Source organism: Sphaerodactylus townsendi, linkage group LG03 (assembly GCF_021028975.2).
Source record: "Sphaerodactylus townsendi isolate TG3544 linkage group LG03, MPM_Stown_v2.3, whole genome shotgun sequence".
Taxonomy (NCBI): domain Eukaryota; kingdom Metazoa; phylum Chordata; class Lepidosauria; order Squamata; family Sphaerodactylidae; genus Sphaerodactylus; species Sphaerodactylus townsendi.
The window spans coordinates 60255941-60261940 of record NC_059427.1 but is presented as its reverse complement, the minus strand read 5'-3'; positions in this window follow the sequence as shown (position 1 = coordinate 60261940).

Sequence of the window (6000 nt, the reverse complement as noted above, 5' to 3'; positions counted from 1 at the left end):
TGGTGCAACCTTAAGATGAAGATATCCTGTGTGCGCAGTTAACAGCCAGTGAAATTGACAAGGGAAGCAGAAGGAAATTGACAAGGGACTGCCACAGTAATGATCATGTGTTACTGCAGCTATAATTTGGTCCCAACATTTTTTTTTTGTAGGGGTGGGTTATAGCTTTCTGTTTCTTCAGGTACTGGCACCTGCTCCAGTAATTTTTTCTCTCTTCCATTTTGTGTGGGTAGTTCTCAGTGGTAGAAATTGAGACTGATACTTTTTTTTTAATTGGCACTTCAACGTAACTAAGCAGTAATGCTAGCACGCCTGTGCAAAAGAAAAAAAGGGGGGAAGGTTGCTCATCTGCATCACAGATTACATCCCTCCATCATTAGGAATAATACATTTTTAGCAGCAGTATGTGGAATAAATGCAACTGAAGAGACAAGGGGAAAAACACCAGGGAGAATGGAGGTGAGTGAAATAATTTTACAGAAAATGTTTCCAAGACACAAGATTTTACCATGGGGCAAATCTGTTATAATCTGTCTATGCAGAAAGAGCCTTACAGTCCAAGCCTGCCTTATTTGCCATGGCATTTGTCAATGGAAATCAAAGGAAAACTAATTAGATACTTCCAAGTAAGCACAGTTGCAGATGATCTGCATCAGTACAACCTAAGAATCTGCCTCCCCTAAGCTTTTTTAAAAAAAGATGTAATAACTTCTGAGGCTGTATTTGTAATTTCTCAGATGCTTCAAAGAGAAGTTCATAAATATTTTATAGGTTTTGCCAAACCCTTTACAGATAAAACTGGCAAGCTAAGCATTCATATGGTGCTCAGTGGTATAAAGAAGAAATATAGTATACAAGTTCTTGTACTGTATATTTGTGTTCTCGTCATGTCAGAATGGGAATCTGGCTTTTAACAAGGAGAAATTTATATTAAAACACTGGATTAAACTGAAAAATGAAAGATTAGCATTGTGAATATTTGACACTTGTTCTGTCACAATGTACAAATCAGGTTCTAGATAATATTTTACCCTGGCCCACCTACAATACAATCCTTAGTCACACTCTTCTAATGGGCATAACTTTGGAACTTTCTGCATAAATCTCCCAAAAATGTTTGTAAAATGTTTTCAACCCCCCACCTTTGGTTCACACTCACTCCCTTGAAACGATTCCTGACCGCCATTATGTGATTTTTCCCTTTAAAAAAATTATATGTTGAGCTGTTGCTTCAATAATTCACAGCCTCATGCTGCATTCTATACTTCTTGTATACTTGATGCTTTGAAGATTGCCCCCCACCCCCCATAAAAGATCAAGTGGAGAAATGCTGCAGAAAAGGAACTCAGAAAATGGTGCCAAGGAGGAAATTCAGGGAAGCAGAGAGTGTGGGAAATGTAGTCAATCGATTGCACAGCTACTGAAGATGTTTTCAAAACGTTTCAGCCAGAGAATCATTGTAAAAGGGAATTCATTTAAAATGTTTTGAGGCTGGAAATAAAATGTTTGGGGTAAAAACAATGAGGAACTCCATGGAGGAAATGTTTTATTTCTTGTCTCAAAACATTTTAAATAAATTGTGCAGAAAAGCCTAGAGTCACATTCTTCAAATTCCATTGAAGTAAGTGGGCATAACTATGTTCAGGATTTCAATTGTAATGATATTACAAATTTTAAACTTGCATGGTGGCGTGATTAGATTATCAAACTTCAAACACATCTATAGGCAAGGACGTAGGTAAGGTGGGGGTTCTCGGGTTCAAACCCCTCCCCCATTCATGTCCGAAGCTCTGCCCCTCCATTTGTGGGTTTTTAAAACATTTTTGTGTTTTTTCGGTTTTTGGCCTGCAGGGGGTGCATTGTTTGGGCTAGCAGCACCAAACTTTCTGAGATTGTTTGGGGGACTTTCCTGATGATACTAGCCAGGTTTAGTGAGGCTTGGTTCAGGGGGTCAAACGTTATGGACTCCCAAAGGGGGTGCCCCCATCCTCTATTGTTTCCAATGGGAGCCAATGGGGGCTACACATTTGAGGGTCCATAACTTTGGACCCCCTGAACCAAACTTCACCAAACCTGGGATGTATTATCAGGAGAGTATCTTATTGATACCACCAAGGTTTTGTGAAGTCCAGGGGGTCCAAAGCTATGGACTCTCAGAGGGGGTGCCCCCACTCCCCATTGTTTCCAAAGGGAGATAATAGGAGATGGGGGCTACACCTTTGAGGGTCCATATGTTTGGACCCCCTGAACCAAACTTCACCAAACCTGGGTGGTATCATTATGAGAGTCTCCTAAAGATACCCTGAAAGTTTGGTGTTTCTAGCTTAACAATTGCACCCCTGACAACAGGCCCCCCCCCCCCCGGGGCCCTGGCTTGCCTTACGTTGAGTTATAGGGCACAGTTTTCAGGTTTTTTGTTTTAGTTTTCAGGTTTTTGTTACTATTTTGGGAACAATTTTTGACTGAATAAATTAAAGAAAAATTAGAAATGAGCCCAAATTTTTCTGCAACCCCAATGGTGGGGGCCCTGGACATTTGTCCCTGGATGTCCCCATTGTAGCTATGCCTCTGCATAAAGCAACTTACTTTTGGTTGGTGTCTCTGTGTTCCTCTAATTTCAATGACGCTGGTCCAGAGTTCTGACTCTTCCAAAGAATATATTTTGGGCTAATTATTAACCAAATCAGGATTCTGCTATTTTCAAGCAACTCCAGCACAGAACACGTTCTATCTTTACCCCTTCTGGTACAGGAGTTTATTTTAAAGAAAAGAATGAAATAAGACTCCTTCTCTTATGTGTGCTTGTGGGATTATGCAATTTTCTACGTATGAAAGAGCTGCTGATAGGGAAAGGGGACTGGAAATAGAAACCAATGTGCTCCAGACCATCTGGGCAGGATGCTGGAGGAGACTGCTCATCAGTCATAATGGTTCTTATAATGGTTCTTATAATGATTTTCAATGAGGAGTTATACATTTAAGAGACATTATTTCTGTTTGCCTCAGAAATCACTTAAGTTTAATGTGTGTTTTCTTACTAATATTTTGATCTTTGTGAAAAGGTACATACATAAACAACCATCAGAAAAGAGATTTTCAGTTGTAATACATAGTCTATTATGTCAATCCCACCCCAAAATCTGTAACCAACCTTATAACATGAATATAAGCAACACAAGTTGTAGTTCATGTGCTTGCAAAATTCTGTTTGATGGGAAATTAGTCCTTACTCTAGAGAGAGAAAAAAGATGAAATAGTGTGAACAGAATTGCTTTGGTTCCTTCATACAAGTACATTTAGTAAAGTTGTATCCAGGATTTTAATCACAAAAAGAGTATTAATTCTGTACAGCATTTAAAGCTAAGTTGTGAATGTAGACCTGTAAACCAAGTCAGATTTTAATTGCTGGAATTTGAATTGTTTAGCAAATTGCAGTAATCAAATGCCAGATTCCTTCAAGTCACTTTACTGTGAAATGCTATGTTATAGATATGTTCTCCCAAAGTCAAACAGAACTGAGGCCCCTTCTGCACATGCAGAAAAAAAATGCACTTTCAATCCACTTTCAATGCAAATTGCATTTGGATTTTACTGTGCGGAATAGCAAAATCCATTTGCAAACAATTGTGAAAGTGCATTGTTCTGATGTGTGGAAGTCTCCTTAGCATTTAGTAGACCATCATCTCTATAAAAAGTCTATTGTTCCACATACTAAGGTTACTAAGAAATGTACATAGCTAAGCAGATGACTGGAACAGAAACTGCTGCATAGTGAAGCTTTCTCAACAATGGTTTATTTTTAAAACTGAAAATTTCAGGGAAACTTGGAATGGAAAGGAAATACAATAATATGAAAAGCAAACACCCTGACTCAGCTAGCCACTCTTGTCAGATCTTGGAAGCTAAGTAGGGTCAGCTCTAATTAGTATTTGGATGGGAGACCGCCAAGAAAGTCCCGGGTTGCAATGTAGAGGAGTGTCACCATAAGTTTGTTTGAACTTGACTGCAAAAAAAGAAGCAAATAAAAATATAACAAAGACCTTTCAGTTTCTTGTTCATTGATCATGACCATTTTAAATAGCTTGTTTAGGTCCTGCACTTTAGCAGGTTACCAGCAAGGAAACTCAAGCTGTTCTCTTCTGTTCTTCACAAAGCTGTCCTGGATCACCATCTTAAAGATGGAGTACACTATAGAAGGGTCTTCAAGAGATTTCCATGCTATGGGGATCTCTGCCAACTTTATCAGTGGAGGCATTCAGTCTGAGAGCTGTTGCCTTGCCAGAGAGAAGGAAGCAAAAAAAGAAAACACTGCTTTAAAGAAGACCCCTGTTTCTAAATTTTGAAACTGGAAGGTCCAACTTGTACTGATAGAAACTCTACAAGGGGAAGGAGAGTCTCTGTGGATTCTACAATATACTAAGTTTTCCCACCCACCACCATGCTGTGCATTTAGCAAGTTCTTTGTAATACTTTCAGATAATTCAGAGGAAAGCTACAAGGTAGGATGACATTTTAGAGCTTTCCGCTGTTAAGCAAAATGAAAATCTGTACTTTGAATACACAGTGAATGTGTTTGTGTGTAAAATCAGTTTACACTGTGTTTGATGAGGCTGTGGCCATGAAAAAATGACAATTTCAAATAGCAATGCACTTTTTGAAAATGCTTTTTTCTCTACCATGCCTATTTTTTGTTTCTTTTTGTCAATTTATTTTTATTTTTAGTTCTTTCTTCTTTTCCTCCTTTTTTTCATTGTACTATTCTATTTGATTGAACATCCCTGTTCTCTTGTATGAATTTTCTCACATTGTGAGAACTGACAGTAATCATTTTAGTGGAAGACAGGGAGAGGAAGGAAAGAAGGAAGCAGTACAACTCTTCCTTTGTTGGGAAATGTGGCAGTGGTCGACCTTGCCTATGGAAATATACAACCACAGCAGTGGAGCACTATGGCTGCTAGCATGCATGTGTGTGAGAGAAAGCGCATGAGCAGAAGCACTGGCCTGGGAAACCCACCAGAGCATTGTGATAATGGGAGCAAGGGTGATAGGTTCAGTCTGCATTGGGTTAGATAGCAAATTGCACGGCTAGCATCTGACAGGAAAAATTTAGGCCTTTAAGCTGCCAATCTCCAGGCAGGGCTTGGAGATCTCCCAGAATTACAAATGATCTCCAAACCTCAGAGAACAGTTATCCTGGAGAAAATGGCAGCTTTGGAGGTTGAACTCTATGATATTATACCCCACTGAGGTCCCCTCCTCTCTCCAAGCCCTGTCCTTCCCAGACTACATTCCCAAATCCCCAGGAATTTCACAACCCAAAGTTGGCACATGTAGCTTCCACTCAAGTCACAGCTTTATAGTCTATTAAATATGATCAACATTGAACTAACAACCTTTGTTTTATAGTTATTGAAAAAGGCTCCTTGGAAAAAGGCTCATGGCTTGCGTCATTTCCTGAGCGAACAGAGAGAGGTTCCCCCCCCAAACTGCTCTTGGTTACAGAGCAATTTGGGATATAACAATGGAGTGTGGAAGAATCAAGGTCAGTAATAATACAAGCAAACACTCCCACACTTAAAGCAGCAATATAAAGAGAATGCACGTATAATTTTAATCAAGTAGTGCAAATCTATCCAACTGAAGTGCATATAATAGAACCATAACTGCATAAAGAAAGTGCGTTAACATAGAAAAGAGAAACAGCTTGCGATTTAGCCATGACAATAGGGTCATCAAACCAGAGAATGAAGTATACAAACTCTAAAAATACATGTACCTTGAATTGGCAAGTACATAGATTTATGCTTATGAAATGTTGACCCAGAAACAGGAGTAGACCTGGGAACCTGTCATTTAACTATTTGGACTTGAGATGGACATGTTTGGAATCTTGCCCAGCACTGTAGAGAATGGTCACTTTGATTGCGGATTGAATATATGTGGACTGCTTATGTGTTTCTCATATAAAGTTATGGTTTTATTATATGCACTTTAGTTGGA